Genomic DNA, 20,777 nt, shown 5'->3' with positions numbered 1-20,777 from the left:
GTCGGCAGATTAGGGGTTAATAATTGTAGGTAGGTGGCGGTGACGTTGGGGGGGGGACAGACTAGGGTTTAATAAATATAATATAGGTGTTGGCAATGTTAGGGGCAGCAGATTAGGGGTTCATAGGGATAATGTAGGTTGCGGCGGTGTCCGGATCGGCAGATTAGGGGTTAATAGTATAATGCAGGTGTCAGCGATAGCGGGGACGGCAGATTAGGGGTTAATAAGTGTAAGATTAAGGGTGTTTAGACTCGGGGTTCATGTTAGGGTGTTAGGTGTAGACTAAGAAAGTGTTTCCCCATAGGAAACAATGGGGCTGCGTTAGGAGCGCTTTTTTGCAGGTGTTAGTTTTTTTTCCAGCCAGCTCAGCATCATTGTTTCCTATGGGGAAATCGTGCACAAGCACGTTTTTCCAGCTTACCGCTACTGTAAGCAACGCTGGTATTGAGGGTTGAAGTGGAGCTAAATTTGGCTCAACGCTCACTTTTCTGAGGCTAACGCAGCCATTCAGAGAACTCGTAATACTAGCGTTGTCTTAAGAGTGCGCTGGAAAAAAAAGGCTTGTTAGCACCGCAGGTCTTTACCGACAAAACTCGTAATCTAGGCGTATGGTTGTTAGTGTAACTGTATTGTGTAATGTATATTTATGAGACAGTGTTATTATGTGTGTAACTGTACTGTGTAATGTATATTTATTAGATAGTGTTATTATGAGTGTAACTGTACTGTGTAATGTATATTTATTAGACAGTTTAATTATGAATGTAACTGTACTGTATAATGTATATTTATTAGATGGTGTTATTATGTGTGTAACTGTATTGTGTAATGTATATTTATTAGACAGTGTTATTATGTGTGTAACTGTACTGTGTAATGTATATTTATTAGATAGTGTTATTATGAGTGTAACTGTACTGTTAAATGTATATTTATTAGACAGTGTTATTATGTGTGTAACTGTACTGTGTCATATATATTTATTAGATGGTGCTATTATGACAGTAAATGTACTGTGTAATGTATATTTATTAGACAGTGTTATTATGAGTGTAACTATAATGTGTAATGTATTTTTATTAGATGGTGTTATTATGTGTGTAACTGTACTGTGTAATGTATATTTATTAGACAGTGTTAGTATGAGTGTAACTGTACTGTGTACTGTATGTTTACTAGACAGTGTAATTATGAGTGTAACTGTACCGTATAATGTATATTTATTAGATGGTGTTATTATGTGTGTAACTGTATTGTGTAATGTATATTTATTAGACAGTGTTATTATGTGTGTAACTGTACTGTGTAATGCATATTTATTAGATAGTGTTATTATGAGTGTAACTGTACTGTGTAATGTATTTTTATTAGATGGTGTTATTATGTGTGTAACTGTACTGTGTAATGTATATTTATTAGATTGTGTTATTATGAGTGTAAATGTACCGTGTAATGTATTTTGTTTTTTGAAACAGTTAACCGGAGCTCTGAGGTTGCAGTAATCATTCTAGCATAAATCGCGATTGCGCTGAAATGATTGTGGTTACTTTCAACTTGTAATACAAGCGGTAAACCCGACACACTTAACCCCCCCCCCAATAAAAATTTCACTTATGCATAACTGTTAATGCTCCACTTGTAATCTGTCCCAATGTGTTAATTTGCATCCTCTGATTCAGCTAAGACCAAACGTGTTTATTTTTTATTATTTTTGATCAGTTTAAGGTCTTTATCTGCAGCTATGTCTAAAATGATGCAATGGGGTAACTCTCATTTGGTATGGCAGAACTGCCCAAATTCTCAAAATTGATCACCAAAATTATAAATTTGTTTTAAGTAGACAACCCAAGGAATTGAGCTAAGCCCATGTTGGTATATTTCAGGCCACCATTTGACCACCAGAGGTGATCATATATATAAAAAAAATAAACTCAGTAGACCCAGTACCCCTCTTCCATCTTCACTCAGGGAAGACTTCAGGATAATTTCTCCAAGATCCAGAGTGAAGCAGAGATAAAGGAATACCTTAGTTATGGCATATCAGTACTCTCACTGGTAAATCTCTCAGCCATAATTGCCCTCAGGCAATTGCTGGTATATCCGCAAGTATCCTCTGCAGTATATTTACTTGCCCTGGATGGGCTCTTTACTGGATAAGCATTTTGTAAGAGAGAAAGGCCTCTGCAAGCTGGTAAAATCAGTGGAGGGGTGCTGCAGTCCAAAACTAAACACAAACTAGGAGCTATTCCTAGTACTCTCCTTTTATAGGTACTACATAGTTGGGGGTTCTCAGTCTTTACAAATGGCGTTTTGCCTATGTTTTTAACACCACAAATGATTAAATTTGGCATTAAAATCCCTCTTTTTTCACTTTTTTTTTTATCCCTTAGCAGCCCTCAGTATGTTTTAGTCTCGGGTTCACTTTATTTCCTCACAGAACCAAAAACCTGCACTGTCTCTTATGCAGTTACTGGTTCAGCTCATGATGGATGAGGTTAGGGTTAGGGACACAAGCGGGATAAAAAAATGTTTAATTCAATATAAGGTGTTTTAGTGTTTTTTTCTCACAGGCCTTTAGCCTGCTGTTCATTTCAGCCCCCGCTTTCTCTCTCCCTCACAGGATCTCCAAGTGACTGAAACATTTCTCTGGGCCTGTCTCCAGACCTTACAAGCTATCTGCATCCAGTTTTAATTGTTTTTATTTCCAGAAGGTGGGTGAGTACTCTCATAGGAGCTGCTGAGAGGGGGTAGGTAATAAAAAAAAATTCTGAGGGAAATGCTTTTGTTTTTTTATCTGGCTTCTAGGGTTCTGAGATGCTTTTCTATAGGCTGTTTGTTGTGTTTTGTGCAAATACACTGATAATATAAAGTTTTAGAATATATCTATATTTCCAGAAGTCTTCATCCAAGCCGGGCAGAAGAGGTCCTCCAGGCGGGCAGAAGTCTTCATCCAGATGGCATCTTCTATATTCACCCATCCGGCGCCGAGCGGGTCCATCTTCAAGACATCCGACGCGGAGCATCCTCTTCTTTCTTCGTCCGACGACTGAATGAAGGTTCCTTTAAATGACGTCATCCAAGATGGCGTCCCTTCAATTCCGATTGGCTGATAGAATTCTATCAGCCAATCGGAATTAAGGTAGGAAAAATCCTATTGGCTGATGCAATCGGCCAATAGGATTGAGCTTGCATTCTATTAGCTGATTGGAACAGCCAATAGAATGCCAGCTCAATCCTATTGGCTGATTGGATCAGTCAATAGGATTGAACTTCAATCCTATTGGCTGATTGCATCAGCCAATAGGATTTTTTCTACCTTAATTCCGATTGGCTGATAGAATTCTATCAGCCAATTGGAATTGAAAGGAGGCCATCTTGGATGACGTCATTTAAAGGAACCTTCATTCAGTCGTCGGACAAAGAAAGAAGAGGATGCTCCTCATCGGATGTCTTGAAGATGGACCCGCTCCGCGGCGGATGGATGAAGATAGAAGATGCCGTCTGGATGAAGACTTCTGCCCGTCTGGAGGACCTCTTCTGCCCAGTTTGGATGAAGACTTCTGCCCGTCTGGAGGACCACTTCTGCCCAGTTGGTTGAAGACGTCTCACAGTAGGGTGATCTTCAGGGGGTTAGTGTTAGGTTTTTTTTAAGGGGGGATTGGGTGGGTTTTAGAGTAGGGTTGGTTGTGTGGGTGGTGGGTTTTAATGTTGGAGGGGGTATTTGTACTTTTTTTTTACAGGTAAAAGAGCTGATTACTTTGGGGCAATGCCTGCAAAAGGCCCTTTTAAGGGCTATTTGTAATTTAGTTTAGGGTAGGGCTTTTTTTATTTTGGGGGGCTTTTTTATTTTGTTAGGGGGCTTAGAGTAGGTGTAATTAGTTTAAAAATCTTGTAATTATTTTATTATTTTCTGTAATTTAGTGGTTTTATTTTCGTACTTTTGATAATTTTATTTAATTGTAAATAATTGTATTTAGTTTAGGTAATTAATTTAATTATAGTGTAGTGTTAGTTGTAATTGTAACTTAGGTTAGGTTTTATTTTACAGGTATATTTGTATTTATTTTAACTAGGTAGTTATTAAATAGTTAATAACTATTTAATAACTATTGTATCTAGTTAAAATAAATACAAAGTTGCCTGTAAAATAAAAATAAACCCTAAGCTAGCTACAATGTAACTATTAGTTATATTGTAGCTATTTTAGGGTTTATTTTATAGGTAAGTATTTAGTTTTAAATAGGAATAATTTAGTTAATTGTAGTAATTCTATTTAGATTTTTTTAAATTATATTTAAGTTAGGGGAGGTTAGGGTTAGGGTTAGACTAAGTAAACTAAGTAAACTTCAGATTTGAGCTTGAACACCTTTGTGTACTGTTAAAGTAGGTATTGGCTAACTTTGGATGACTCCGATACTTATGTCGTTGTCAACCCTAAGAAGTCTAGTAAACGTAATAAATACTATGATGTCCCTTCCTCTGTGTTTCCTGTTCCAGACCGTGTGACGGAGATTATTTCACAGGAATAGGAGAAGCCAGGGATACCTTTCTCCCTGTCTCCCATATTTAAAAAGATGTTTCCTGTTGCTGACTCCATTAAAGATTCATGGCGCACCGTGCCTAAAGTAGAAGGGGCTATGTCTACTCTGGCTAAGACAACTATGATCCCTATAGAGGATAGCTGATCCTTTAAGGATCCCATGGACAAAAGGCTGGATGCTTATTTGAAGAAGATGTATGTTTATCAAGGTCTTCAATGGCAACCTGCAGTTTGTACTGCCACAGTAGCAAGTGTGGCATCTTATTGGTGCGACACCTTGTCTGAATCCATTAAAGATTCATGGCGCACCGTGCCTAAAGTAGAAGAGAAAGAAAAAACTGAAAGAAAAAAGAAAGAAAAAACTAATGGCACTACTATCTGGTGCTCTTAAGATGCTCTGTAATAATTAAGGCCTAGATTTAGAGTTGGGCGGTAGCCGTCAAAACCAGCGTTAGAGGCTCCTAACGCTGGTTTTTACCACCCGAGTCAGTCAGGAAAGGGTCTAACGCTCACTTTGCAGCCGCAACTTTTCCATACGCCATTTGCGTATCCTATCTTTTCAATGGGATCTTCCTAACGCCGGTATTTAGAGTCTTGGCTGAAGTGAGCGTTAGAAATCTGTTCCGATCAGCCAATAGGATGCAAGCTCAATCTGATTGGCTGATCGGATCAGCCAATCGGATTGAACTTGAATCTGATTGGCTGATTCCATCAGCCAATCAGAATTTTCCTACCTTAATTCCGATTGGCTGATAGAATCCTATCAGCCAATCGGAATTCGACGGACGCCATCTTGGATGACGTCATTTAAAGGAACCGTCATTCGGCGAGTAGGCATCAGTAGAAGAGGATGGATCCGCGTCGGCTGGAAGATGATGGCTCCGGAAGAAAGAAGATTGAAGATGCCGCTTCATAGAAGACTTCATCCCGATGATGGACTTCTTCAGCGCCCGCTTGGATCATGACTTTAGCCCAATGATGGATTTCTTCAGCCGCCGCTTGGATCCAGACTTCAGCCGGAGGATGGACGTCACTCTTCAGCCCCCGCTTGGGCTTGGATGAAGATTTCGGAGGCTCTTCTGGACAGATCGGGACCCGGTGTGGTGAAGACAAGGTAGGGAGATCTTCAGGGGCTTAGTGTTAGGTTTATTTAAGGGGGGTTTGGGTTAGATTAGGGGTATGTGGGTAGTGGGTTGTAATGTTGGGGGGGGGGTATTGTATGGTTTTTTTTTACAGGCAAAAGAGCTGAATTCTTTGGGGCATGCCCCGCAAAGGGCCCTTTTCAGGGCTGGTAAGGTAAAAGAGCTTTTCTATTTTAATTTTAGAATAGGGTAGGGCATTTTTTTATTTTGGGGGACTTTGTAATTTTATTAGGGGGCTTAGAGTAGGTGTAATTAGTTTAAAATTGTTGTAATATTTTTCTAATGTTTGTAAATATTTTTTTATTTTTTGTACTTTAGTTAGTTTATTTAATTGTATTTATTTGTAGGTATTGTATTTAATTAATTTATTGATAGTGTAGTGTTAGGTTTAATTGTAGATAATTGTAGGTAGTTTATTTAATTTATTTATTGATAGTGTAGTGTTAGGTTTAATTGTAACTTAGGTTAGGATTTATTTTACAGGTAATTTTGTAATTATTTTAACTAGGTAACTATTAAATAGTTATTAACTATTTAATAGCTATTGTACCTGGTTAAAATAAATACAAAGTTGCCTGTAAAATAAATATTAATCCTAAAATAGCTACAATATAATTATTATTTATATTGTAGCTATATTAGGGTTTATTTTACAGGTAAGTATTTAGCTTTAAATAGGAATAATTTATTTAATAAGAGTTCATTTATTTTGTTAGAATAAAATTATATTTAACTTAGGGGGGTGTTAGGGTTAGGGTTAGAATTAGCTTTAGGGGTTAAAAAATTTATTAGAGTAGCGGTGAGCTCCGGTCGGCAGATTAGGGGTTAATACTTGAAGTTAGGTGTCGGCGATGTTAGGGAGAGCAGATTAGGGGTTAATATTATTTATTATAGGGTTATTGAGGCGGGAGTGAGGCGGATTAGGGGTTAATACATTTATTATAGTAGCGGTGCGGTCCGGTCGGCAGATTAGGGGTTAATAAGTGTAGGTAGGTAGCGGCGACGTTGGGGGCAGCATATTAGGGGTTAATAAATATAATATAGGGGTCGGCGGTGTTAGGGGCAGCAGATTAGGGGTACATAGGGATAACGTAGGTTGCGGCAGTGTACGGAGCGGCAGATTAGGGGTTAATAATAATATGCCGGGGTCAGCGATAGCGGGGGCGGCAGATTAGGGGTTAATAAGTGTAAGGTTAGGGGTGTTTAGACTCGGGGTACATGTTAGGGTGTTAGGTGCAGACTTAGGAAGTGTTTCCCCATAGGAAACAATGTAGCTGCGTTAGGAGCAGAACGCTGCTTTTTTGCAGGTGTTAGGTTTTTTTTCAGCTCAAACAGCCCCATTGTTTCCTATGGGGAAATTGTGCACGAGCACGTTTTTGAAGCTGGCCGCGTCCGTAAGCACCGCTGGAATTTAGAGTTGCAGTGGCGGTAAATATGCTCTATGCTCCCTTTTTGGAGCCTAACGCAGCCCTTCTGTGAACTCTAAATACCAGCGGTATTTAAAAGGTGCGGGAGAAAAAAAGCCAGCGTAGCTAACGTACCCCTTTGGCCGCAGAACTCTTAATCTAGCCGTAAGGCAGGTAATTTACCTTGCTGTAATACTGAGAGATAGGTGCTGTGTACTGTTTTATTCTGAAAAGAGCCTTTGAAAAAGCCACGCTGGTGGCAAAACATGTTAGGGCTGTTTTTCACAGGAATAGGAGATGCCAGGGATACCTTTCTCCCCGTCTCCCATATTTAAAAAGATGTTTCCTATTGCTGACTCCATTAAAGATTCATGGCGCACCGTGCCTAAAGTAGAAGGGGCTATGTCTACTCTGGCTAAGACAACTATGATCCCTATAGAGGATAGCTGATCTTTTAAGGATCCCATGGACAAAAGGCTGGATGCTTATTTGAAGAAGATGTATGTTTATCAAGGTCTTCAACGGCAACCTGCAGTTTGTATTGCCACAGTAGCAAGTGTGGCATCTTATTGGTGCGACGCCTTGTCTGAATCAATTTTAGTAGAGACTCCATTGGAGGAGATACAATATAGGATTAAGGCTCTAAAACTATATTTTATTAGTGTGAATGAGTAGAGCGCTGGAACTATAAAAGATCCCAAACACCCTATAGATATAAGATCCTTCGGTCTTATAAGTGAGATTGTCTAGATAGGGAGGTATATAGGGGCGTTGTTTCCAGCTTAAGGGATCGTACGATCCCTTAAGCTGGAAACAACGCCCCTATATACCTCCCTATCTAGAAAGGCTCTAAAACTAGCCAATTCCTTTATTTCTAATGTTAACATGCAAGTTATTAGACTGGGAGCCAAGATGTATGGCTTCTCTGTTCTAGCCTGTAGGGCATTGTGGCTAAGATTTTGATCAGGTGATGTTACCTCTAAGTCCAAGTTTCTGGCACTTCCTTACAAGGTTAAGACCTTGTTCAGACCTGTTCTGGCAGAAATAATTTCTGATATTACGGGTGGAAAAGAGTCTTTTCTACCGCAAGACAAGAAGAACAGACTCAAACAACGTCAAAGTAATTTTCATTCCTTTCGTAACTTCAACAGTCAAAAGTCTTCCTCTCCCTCTTCCAGGCAGGAGAAGTCCAAGTCTTCTTGGAAGCCCAATCAGTCTTGGAATAAGGAGAAGTAATCAAAGAAACCCTCAGCTGAGTCTAAGTCAGCATGAAGGGTCGGCCCTGGACCGGGATCGGATCAAGTGGGGGGCAGACTTTCCCTGTTTTGTCAAGCGTGGAGAAGAGATGTCCCAGATCCTTGGACTGTGGACAAAGTATATCAGGGTTGCAAAATAGAATTCAAAACTTTCCCTCCCAGGGGCAGATTCCACCTCTCAAGATTATCTACAGACCAGGTAAAAAGAGAGGCATTCTTGAACTGAGTTCAGGACATTTCCTCCCTGGGAGTGATTTTTCCAATTCCAGTAAGCGAACAGGGTCTAGGATTCTATTCAAATCTGTTCATGGTTCCCAAAAAAGAGGGAACTTTTTGACCGAACACTTTCAGTTTGTGACTCTTTCATTTGGACTTGCCACAGCTCCCAGAATTTTCTCAAAGGTTCTCGGGGCTCTCTTGGCAGTGATCAGGTCTCAGGGAATTGCAGTGGTGCCATACCTGGATGACATATTGGTTCAGGCACCATCTTTTCAACAAGCAAACTCTCATACAGAGATCTTGTTGCCTTTTCTACGTTCCCATGGTTAGAAAGTGAATCTGGGAAAGAGTTCCCTTGTTCCAGCTACAAGAGTGGTTTTCTTAAAGACCATAATAGATTCCCTATCTATGAAAAGTTTTCTGACGGAGGTCAGAAAATCCAAAATTCCCTCCTCTTGCCTCTCTCTTCAATCTATTGTATGGCCATCAGTGGCTCAATGTATGGAGGTAATTGGTCTGATGGTCGCTTCCATGGACATCATTCCCTTTGCTTGATTCCATTTGAGAGCTCTGCAATTATGCATGCTCAGACAATGGAATGGAGACCATTTGAATCTGTCTCATAGGATAGATCTAGACCAGTCGACAAGAGACTCTCTCCCGTGGTGGCTTCTCAGGACAATCTGTCTCAGGGCACATGCTTCCAGAGACCTTCCTGGGTGATTGTGACCACAGACGCCAGCCTGCTAGGCTGGGGAGCAGTCTGGGACTCATTAAAGGTGCAGGGACTATGGACTCGGGAGGAGTCTGCTCTCCCCATAAACATCTTGGAGCTGAGAGCAATTTACAATGCTCTGATGGCTTGGCCTCAATTGTCTTTAGCCCTGTTTATCAGGTTTCAGTCGGACAACATCACCTCAGTGGCTTGCATCAACCAACAGGGAGGAACTCAGAGTTCCTTAGCCATTAAGGAGGTGGCACAGATTATTCAGTGGGCGGAAGATCACAATTGTTGTCTATCTGCCATCCACATTCCTGGAGTGGACAACAGGGAAACGGATTTCCTGAGCAGACATACATTTCATCCCGGGGAGTGGGCTCTCCACCCAGAGGTGTTCACTAGGTTAACCCTCAAATGGGGGGTGCCAGAGTTAGATCTGATGGCGTCTCAGAAAAATACCAAGCTTCCAAGGTACGGTTCAAGGTCAAGAGATCCTAAGGCCACTCTGGTAGATGCTCTGGCGGTTCCTTGGGATTTTGGTCTAGCATACTTGTTTCCTCAGTTTGCGCTCCTTCCACAAGTTATTGCTCTATCAAACAAGAGAGAGCATTGGTAATTCTTATAGCTCCTGCATGGCCTTGCAGGATCTGGTATGCAGACCTAGTGAAGATGTCATCTTGGCCGCCTTGGAGGTTGCCTTTGAGGAAGGACCTTCTAAATCAGGGTCCCTTCCTTCATCCAAATCTCATTTCTCTGAAGCTGACTGCTTGGAGATTGAACACTTAGTTTTGTCTAAGCGTGGATTTTCTGAGTCGGTCATTGAGACCATGATCCAGGCTCACAAGCCTGTTACTCGAAAAATTTACCATAAGGTATGGCGTAAATACCTTTATTGGTGTGAATCTAAGGGCTACTCTTTGAGTAGGGTCAGGATTCCTAGAATTTTGTCTTTTCTCCAGGAAGGTCTGGAGAAAGGGATGTCAGTCAGTTCTCTGAAAGGTCAGATTTTTGCATGATCTAGTTTGTTACACAAGCGTCTGGCGGATGTGCCAGGTGTTCAATTTTTTTGTCAGGCCCTGGTAAGAATCAGGCCTGTGATTAAACCTGTTGATCCTCCTTGGAGCCTTAATCTTGTTTTTAAAGTTTTGCAGCAGGGTCCGTTTGAGCCTATGCATTCCATATATATTAAGTTGCTATCGTGGAAGGCTTTGTTTCTTATTGCTATCTCTTCTGCTCTGAGAGTTTCGGAACTCTCGGCTTTGCAGTGTGATTCGCCTTACCTTATCTTTCATGCGGATAAGGCGGTTCTTCATACTAAATTGGGGTTTCTTCCTAAAGTGGTTTCAGATAGGAATATTAATCAGGAAATTGTTGTTCCTTCTCTCTGTCCCAATACTTCTTCTCATAAAGAACGTCTGTTGCACTACTTGGATATTGTGCATGCTCAAAAATTCTACCTACAGGCGACTAAGGATTTTTGAAAGTCTTCTGCCCTGTTTGTTTCTCAGGAATGTGTAAGGGTCAGAAGGCTACTTCTATTTCTCTTTCCCTCTGGTTGAGCAGTATGATTCGTTTTGCTTATGAGACTGCTGGACAGCAGCCTCCTGAGAGAATTACAGCTCATTCCACTAGGGCTGTCTCCTCTTTTTGGGCTTTCAAAAATGAAGCTTCTGTGGAACAGATTTGCAAGGCTGCAACTTGGTCCTCTCTGCATAATTTTTCCAAATTTGATACTTTTGCCTCGCCTGAGGCCTCTTTTGGGAGAAAGGTTCTTCAAGCGGTGATGTTATCTGTTTAGGTCTGCCTGTCTTGTTCTCCCTCTCTGTACATTCTTTGTCCTCTAGCTTGGGTATTGGTTCCAACTAGTAATTGAATGACATTGTGGACTCTCCATACTTTAGGAAAGAAAACAAAGTTTATGCTTACCTGATAAATTTCTTTCTTTCCAGATATGGAGAGTCCAAGACCCCACCCTTTATTAAGACAGTTATTTTTTACTAAACCTCATGCACCTCTACACTTTTGTGTTATTCCTTTTCCATTTCCCTTCGGTCGAATGACTGGGGATTATGGGTAGGGGAGCTTTACTGTGGTGCTCTTTGCCTCCTCCTGCTGGCCAGGAGTGATATACCCACTAGTAATTAAATGACGTTGTGGACTCTCCATATCCGTAAATAAATAAATGTATCAGGTAAGCATAAATTTAGTTTTTTCAGGGAAGATTTGCAGACTGCCTCTCTTTTCCTACAGATGGCTCATTCTCCATCTGTAGCACAATATATGGAAGTAGTGGGTCTTATGGTAGCAGCATCAGACATGCTCACTTTAATCTTCATCCTTTCCAATTGTCCATGCTTCAAAAGTGGTCAAAGGATTGTTGGAACAGCACATAGAGCTCAGTTCTTCAGTTAAACAATCTCTCTCATGGTGGAGGGAAAGGTTCTATTTGACCCAAGGAGCTTCTTTTCTTCAGCCTATCTGGACCGTAGTCACAACTTATGCAAGTCTGATGTGTTGGGGTGCCGTTTTGGAGTCTCGAAGGGCGCATGGAGTATGGTTTCCCTCTGGAGGCAAGGTTACCTATCAGCATCCTAGAATTTTATCTGATTCTTCAGGCCCTTCAATCTTCACTCCTTCTCAAACAGGAAAAAAATAATTTGAATCCAGTCAGACAATGCCACTGCCGTGGTATACATCAATCATCAGGGAGGGACTTGAATTCCCTTAACTATGCGAGAGCTATCTCACAGGGAAGAGGAAAACCACTGAACCCTTTTGACCATTCACATTCCATGAGTGAACAATTGGGAAACAGAGTACCTAAGTCGTCAGTCTGTCCATCCAGGGGAATGGTCTCTTGTTCAGGATGTGTTCGATCAATTAGTCCTGAGGTGGCATATTCCATAAATAGATCTCATGGCGTCCTGATTGAACCACAAAATTCCAGTTTATTGTGCCATGTCAAGAGATCCAAGGGCTCACATGACTGATGTTCTAGTCTGCCCTTGGAACTTCGTCTGGCCTATCTATTTCCTTCATTTGTACTTCTTCCGAGAGTCATTGCAAGAATCAAACAGGAATTCGCTTCTGTAATTCTCATACATCCGGCATGGCCCTCCAGAACTTGGTATGCGGACCTAATACAGATGTCATCTCTTCATCCATGGGTTCTTTCCCTAAGGAATGATCTGCTGTCTCAAGGACCCTTGTATCAACTCAAATCTCTTAATTTGATGGCCTGGAGGTTGAACGACTAGTTCTCAACAACAGAAGTTTCCCAGATTCTATTATTTCTGTGTGATTGTCTTTCTTACTTCCTTATAGGCTACTTATAGGGGAGAACCATAAAGATAATGCAATGGATGCTTCCTATTTCCTCTACTCCCACAAAGGCTGCTCATGGGAAATAAACATAAATATAATGCATTAATGGGGCCTCCTATAATCTAATCCCATGATCCCAAATGTAAGGATTCCACTCCTGGTTTTCATTGTTACTGCAGCTTACCTTACTCACCTGTATTTAAGACATGTCTCCGCCCCAAACAAGTGCTTAGTTATTGTGTTCATGTCAGCTAAGCTCTATGCACTGTTTGCTGATCGTGTCTAAAATTCAGGAGATTGAAAGCAAATATTACCCCAAACTTTGGATTTACAAATACCAGCTGCAGCTGGTCCATTTAAAGACTTATCCTGCCTGACTGTGCTGAATTCCCAAAGTTCTCACTACTTGTTTCATAACAGCCAGCTCCTGCGCTCCCACTGGGAATTGTAACTGCTCCAGAGTTCACATACAACCCGGGACTCACCGGAGCATCGCCGGGATTAACCTCAAGTGAGTTAAAACCAAAAGTACCTTCCACTGGTACAAGGACTTCCTAACCTCATATCGAAGAGGATTGTTACCTTTTCATCGGCTATACAAGATTAACAAGCCGCCTTCAAAGTAGCGCTATGGACCCGCTGTGACGTCACCCGCTGGGGAAACTCCTCGGAATCAGTCACGCCCCTGTCAGCCGCTGCAAGGTTCTGCGCTCTGTCTCCCTGCCTCTCGAGAAGACACTACAGCTGTCAGCTGCTGCAGAGGCGAGATCTCATTCAGACGCAGTCTGTTTAGCAACAAGGTAACAGAGTAAGCCGCTCATTGCCTACTTTGATACTTTAATTAAAGGCAACGTTACAACACAATTCCTTCCCAGTTACTGAACTGAATATTGTTACATTTAACAGTAGCCATATTCCACTGATATTGACATTTTAAGTCATCCGAGAAAAACTCACTCTGAATCTTCACAGCCTATGCTGAAACAATAGTCTGTAATTCAGAGTGGAACATTCATACTACTAATACTCTGGCAGTTGAGATCCATCACAAGATACACCATTACAGAATAACTAAGCCTGTATTATGGATCCAGCCGAGCTCCCACAAATTGTCTTCAACTTGTCCCAAAGGGTAGACCAACTCAGTCAGGGACTAAGAGAGTTACAATTGGAGAATGAGACTTTGCGAAAGGTCATAAAAGACACCATCACTCCAAAACTGACAGCCCATGAGACCTCTCCTGAACCTTTTGTTGCTCCACCAGATCTTTTCCATGGAGAGAGGAATCAATATCGCCACTTCAAAAATGCTTGCCTGCTCAATTTCAGTCTCAAACCCAAGACCTATCCAAATGATAGGGTAAAAGTTCTTACCATGATTAGTTACTTAAGGGGAGAACCCTGCATATGGGCTGACACTCTATTCGAGACCAACAATCCGGTCCTATCATCCTTCTCATCATTTCTTGACGTTATGGATGAATTGTATAACGATGCCAATCTCCAGATTACGGCTGAGAGCAAAATGAGGAAATTGAAACAAGGAACTAGACCCGTGGAACATTACATAACGGAGTTCAAACAATACTCAATTGACTCCCAATGGAATGCCATAGCTCTCAGAAATCAATTCAGGCTTGACCTTTCTGATGCAGTCAAGGATGAACTAGCAAGAACAGAATTACCAGAGACCCTTGAAGCCCTTATGAGATTAAGTAGCCAAATCGATAGAAGATTGAGGGAGAGAAGAGCAGAACGGCAATACCCAGACCAGGCATATAAAAAGGTTTCCACTCCTTGCCAACCTATTCGCAGGTCAAATAGTCCTAGTCCTGGTGGAGCTGAAGCCATGGACATAAGTATCTTCAGGGGGCCTCTTCCTCCAGAAGAACGTTTGAGAAGGAAGACCAGGGGTCTTTGTATGTACTGTGGAGACTCATCCCATAGTGTTAAGGATTGCCCTTCTATACCCCAGAAAAAGAACAGTAAGTGCAACACTAACCTTACATCTCAGGTAGTACTTAACAAACCTCTTCACTGTTCTCTACTTTTGTCTTTACAGTGGGCAAGTAAGCAGATGACCATCCCAGCCATCGTGGACACAGGAGCTCAAGGGAACTACATCGACAGCTCTTTAGTGTCTATCAATAAAATACCTCTGATCAAAAAATTGTCTCCGATTTCACTTCGCGTTGTTGATGGCTCTGAGATCTCATCTGGGCCTATTACACATCACACTATCCCTCTTTCAGCCACTACATTAAAAAATCACCATGAACACCTCTCTTTCGATGTGATTGCATCTCCTCTATTTCCAATTGTTCTTGGGTTAACTTGGCTACAACTACATGAGCCTCAGATCAGTTGGAAATCTCTCCAAATTCATTTTAACTCACAGTATTGCCAACAAACATGTATCAGGCAGCCGCTACTTTCTCTGACCTCCACTTCTGAGTCTCTTGTACCACTTGAATACACTCACTTCTCAGAAGTTTTTAGTAAAAAGGAGGCAGAAACACTTCCCCCTCATCGTTCTTACGACTGCCCCATTGATTTAAAACCAGGTACTTCCCCACCTATAGGGCACTTATACCCGCTCTGTCAATCCGAACTAGACCACCTGAAAACTTACTTAGACGAGAACTTGAAGAAAGGATTCATTCGTCCTTCTGTCTCGCCAGCCGGAGCTGGAATATTTTTTGTCTGGAACAAGGACAATACCCTACGCCCTATCATCGACTTCAGACAGCTAAACAAGATCACCATCAAAAACCGCTACCCACTCCCACTCATTCCGGAACTCATCGAGAGACCACGGCATGCTACTATATACACTAAGTTGGATCTGAGGGGAGCATACAATCTTGTACGCATCAGAGAGGGCGATGAATGGCTCACTGCTTTTAGAACAAGATATGGATTATATGAATACCTGGTTATGCCTTTCGGTCTCACCAACGCACCTGCAACCTTCCAGTTTTTCATAAATGACATCTTCCACGATCTACTCGACATCTGTGTCATTGTTTACTTAGATGACATCTTGATTTATTCCTCAAATACAACTGACCACATAAAACATGTTAGTTGGGTTCTGTCACGACTCCAGGTCCACCGGCTCTACGCCAAACTGGAAAAATGCATTTTTCACACTAGGACTATAGAATTCCTTGGTTATTTCATCAGCCCTGAGGGAATTCAGATGCAAGAGGGCAAAGTTGAAGCAGTGAAATCATGGCCTACTCCTGTTACCAGAAAGGACCTACAAAAATTCCTTGGGTTCAGTAACTATTATAGAAAATTCATTCGTAATTTTTCTAGAATTTCGAAACCCCTTACCAAACTTACCAGCCCAAATTGTGCATTCCGGTGGTCGAAAGAAGCTGCTGATGCATTCAGTTTCCTGAAGGATTCCTTTTCCTCCGCTCCTATCTTAAAATACCCTGATCCCCACCTACAGTACGTTTTGGAAGTTGATTCTTCGGATTATGCACTCTGTGCAGTCCTTTCACAACGCAAGACACCTAAAGACCCTCTATTCCCTATTGGGTTCTTCTCCAAGATTATGTCATCTGCAGAAATGAATTACTCCATAGGAGATAAAGAATTACTGGCTATCAAAAGAGCGCTGGAATTCTGGAGACATCTTCTCGAAAGTACCTCCAGTCCCATCATAATATATACTGACCACCGTAACCTCGAATTTCTACAAAACAACAAAACTTTATCCGGCAGACAAGTAAGATGGAGCCTCTTCTTTAGTCGTTTTGGTTTCCAAATCTTGTACAGGCCCGGATCAAAAAATGGAAAGGCAGATGCCCTTTCCCGTAGAGATCCAAGACCCATTCAGGAACAATTGCCTAGTTGTATGTTGCCACCTACGAGATTCCTGGCTCCACTGTCTATCTCAGTTCCAGACTATGAAGCTGCCTTAGATTCAGAAAACCGAACCCCATTGAATTCCCTGATTAGGAAAGATGGCTTGTATTTTCATGGCTCTAAGTTATATGTCCCAGAAACACTTAGAGCGCAAATTATCAAGGAACACCATGACCCTCCTCTACTTGGTCATGCGGGTATCAGACGCACCAAAGAGTTAATAACTAGGACTTACTGGTGGCCATCCATGGAAAATACTATTAAGGAAAATATTCACCAGTGTAACAGTTGCATAGTATCCAAACCTGAGAGACGACTTCCATACGGACACCTTATGCCATTGGAAATTCCCAAGTCACCTTGGGCTCACTTAGGTATGGATTTTATAGTTGACTTACCACCAAGCTCTGGACTCACAACCATAGTAGTCGTTACAGATCACTTCACTAAAATGGCCCATTTTATTGCTTATCACAAGCTACCTACTTCTTTGGAAACAGCACAGTTGTTCTTGAACAACGTAGTACGATATCATGGATTACCGACTGTCTTGACCACTGACAGAGGGAGCCAGTTCACCTCAAAGTTTTGGAAAGCACTCACTAAGACACTTCAAATTGAACAACGGCTAAGTACTGCCTTTCACCCTCAGACGAATGGCCAAACTGAAAGGTTAAATCAATGGCTCGAGCAATATTTACGTTGCTACTGTTCTTACCATCAAAACAAATGGTCATCCTTCCTCGCCATGGCTGAATTTTCGTACAACAACACGATCAATAGTACCACCAATTACTCCCCTTTCTTAGCAAACTATGGTTTCAATCCTAGATTCAGTTTCCAACATTCTTCCTCTGAAAATACACCATCTGTTGACGAATTAATACAAGGGCTGGCTGAAAACTTCCAGCATATACGCACCAATATACTGCATGCACAAGCATCTCAGAAAAAGTACTATGACTTACGACGAAGAGCCGCCCCGAAGTATATAGTAGGGGACTTGGTATGGTTGTCGACTAAAAACATTAAACTACACGTGCCCAAGAAAAAACTGGCCAGTTTATTCATCGGTCCATTCAAGATTACTCATATCATAAACGAGAATGCTGTCACATTGGATCTGCCTGATTCATTGGTAATCCACCCCACCTTCCACGTCTCTTTGCTCAAGCCTTATGTAGGTCAAAACCCTCCTACGCCTCTCCTTCCTCCTGATCCTGAACACCTGGACACAAACGTCTATGAAGTTCAAGATCTTTTAGATTCAAGGTATTCGAATGGTGAACTTCAGTACCTCGTGAGGTGGAAAGGTTTTTCTCCTGAGGAAGACTCCTGGGAACCCCATACCCACATTGATGCTACGAGACTAGTTGCACGCTTCCATAGACGTTTTCCACACAGACCTAAACATCCAGCCGTGGTCGGCTTGCTTGAGGGGGGGGACATGTAAGGATTCCACTCCTGGTTTTCATTGTTACTGCAGCTTCCCTTACTCACCTGTATTTAAGACATGTCTCCGCCCCAAGCAAGTGCTTAGTTATTGTGTTCATGTCAGCTAAGCTCTATGCACTGTTTGCTGATCATGTCTAAAATTCAGGAGATTGAAAGCAAATATTACCCCAAACTTTGGATTTACAAATACCAGCTGCAGCTGGTCCATTTAAAGACTTATCCTGCCTGACTGTGCTGAATTCCCAAAGTTCTCACTACTTGTTTCATAACAGCCAGCTCCTGCGCTCCCACTGGGAGTTGTAATCAGTCACGCCCCTGTCAGCGGCTGCAAGGTTCTGCGCTCTGTCTCCCTGCCTATCGAGAAGACACTACAGCTGTCAGCTGCTGCAGAGGCGAGATCTCATTCAGACACAGTCTGTTTAGCAACAAGGTAACAACAGAGTAAGCCGCTCATTGCCTACTTTGATACTTTAATTAAAGGCAACGTTACAACACAATTCCTTCCCAGTTACTGAACTGAATATTGTTACATTTAACAGTAGCCATATTCCACTGATATTGACTTTTTAAGTCATCCGAGAAAAACTCACTCTGAATCTTCACAGCCTATGCTGAAACAATAGTCTGTAATTCAGAGTGGAACATTCATACTACTAATACTCTGGCAGTTGAGATCCATCACAAGATACACCATTACACCAAAGCAATTCCTTTTTCTCACCTTCTGCCTGTACTACACGTGATAGGGGGCATACTAGCTATTTTTGTCCATAACTAGGTTCACATCACTGAGGAACCTTCAAACTGTCTCTGGGCTCTTAATTTAATACCCCATTAAACTCATAACAGCTCACACTGTACCTTTCTTATAAGACAGAGAAAATCCTGGTAACTGGTCAACATAGCTATATTCTCCCAAAACAAGTTACAAAAATAAAGAAAAATGTCTCTATTATCTCCTCCAAAAAAATATTTCCCTACAGAAGCAGTGGAATAGTGAGGGACTAGAGGCAGGAATTTGCCCCAAGTGCCGGTCTAATGGTTTCTAAAAGTGATGATGGGCAGAGCAGGGTGGGCAGGGAAAGGTATATGATGCTGCCAGCTGAGATTGCATTTCGCCGGGTGAAGCAGGTCTTCTTAATCTCTACCATTAACCAATATGACAGAGGAATTTCAAGCAACTCTGTGCACCTTATTAGCAAAATTCGAGCGGAGGATGGATAATAGGTTCCATGATCTCTCGAACATTATCAAATCTGCCCGCACAGAAGATGGAGGCAGACAGCCAATAAGTTCTGTGGAAGATTTCCCTAAACCAACTAAGGACTATCGTGTTACAGATCAGACCCGAGTACCTCCAACGAAACAGTATAGAGGAACATCAGATTGCATTATCCAAAAATGCGCTGATACCTATGCAGAGAGATACTCTTCAGCGGGCCAGCCCACTCCTACTGCAACAATGCTAGACCTCAGGACGATGATCGCTGTCCCGGTAATGAATAATGAGCAGCTCTCAGACATAGAATACCTGTCACACAAACAGATACCCACACCAACTCCATGCCTGAAGAGGGATCAGAAAATCGGCTCCTCATCTAAGTCGCTTGGCTGGGGAGGTACTGCCGACTCCCGTAGCCAAGACTTTGTCCTACCCGTAACCATGAGACATGGGATGGCGGGGTTGATTGTGATTCTTCTATCCAATCCCGGATACGACCTGGCTGGTGGGACTTCACAAGTTATTCCACCCGCCAAAGGTGAATTCATCAGCTGCAAGTGGGACAACTCCTGCGGTAGAAAAATCTGGTCCCGTTCTGGCATAGGCTAGGGTAAAAGCCCATTCCGCAATATGTGAGCCTGTCCATACGACGGAACAAAGTGGGCTCTAGTCAGCGGAACTTTAATGCTACCACCACGCGGCAGGGATCAAGTCAGAATTTCTCCTTGAGAGGGTTCCCCATTAATCTTTGGGACATACTGCAGGTAATCTGCCTGATAACAGAACTTTGTGCAGAGACACGCTACTAGTCTAACCGGATCATGCCCCATTTCAAACAAACGGCATTCTATCGATCCATCCACAATATTATTATTATTCTGTTTAATGTTATGTTTCTCTTATGTACACGTTTGTATTTTTTTTTCCTTTTTTTCTCTCAATGTAGCCAATTCATAGGGCCCTTTGGAAGCAGCCAAGTATCTAGACAGTAAGGTAACGCCTCTGTCTTGACCTGAGGTGTCATGTTAAGGATTAGGGCGCACTTCACACTCGCTGTTATAAGAGGACACTTGTACGTCTACATTTCATTCACTTCCCCCTGTTAGAAGGTAGTCAAAATACTTTTGCACATTGGGATATGTAATACAGGGTGTTGCTCTGTAGAGTGTTAGCTTAACAGTTAGCGCCTGTTCCATACATCTTATGACCTATGTATTCCTGCATTCTGGCTTGACCTCTGGTGCAATTTCTCTTTACCAGGGTGATTCTACCTATTAGCTATGTATGGTCTCTCAGTAGTACTGCAGGCGCTGTATGTTATTCACATTCTATGGCAGATCTCGAGCAGAAATACACCACATGAGCTATTATGGCCTATTCATCAAACTTAAACTGTTCAATCCCACACATTAGATTACACATAATAGGAGCCTAAATACATCTTGGATCTACTATTCAAATCACCACTCTAGCTACATTACAAATGGTTTTAGCAATAGAGAAACATTGGATCCTAGATCAGGATAGTTTACACTTTAGACAGTAGATTTCCTATAGCACCCCTCAGAGAGACATACACTCATACCTTTTATGGGATCTCATGAATATTAGTA

Source organism: Bombina bombina, chromosome 7 (assembly GCF_027579735.1).
Source record: "Bombina bombina isolate aBomBom1 chromosome 7, aBomBom1.pri, whole genome shotgun sequence".
Lineage (NCBI taxonomy): Eukaryota > Metazoa > Chordata > Amphibia > Anura > Bombinatoridae > Bombina > Bombina bombina.
The sequence above is the reverse complement of the archived record's forward strand: the minus strand, read 5'-3'. Positions refer to the sequence as shown.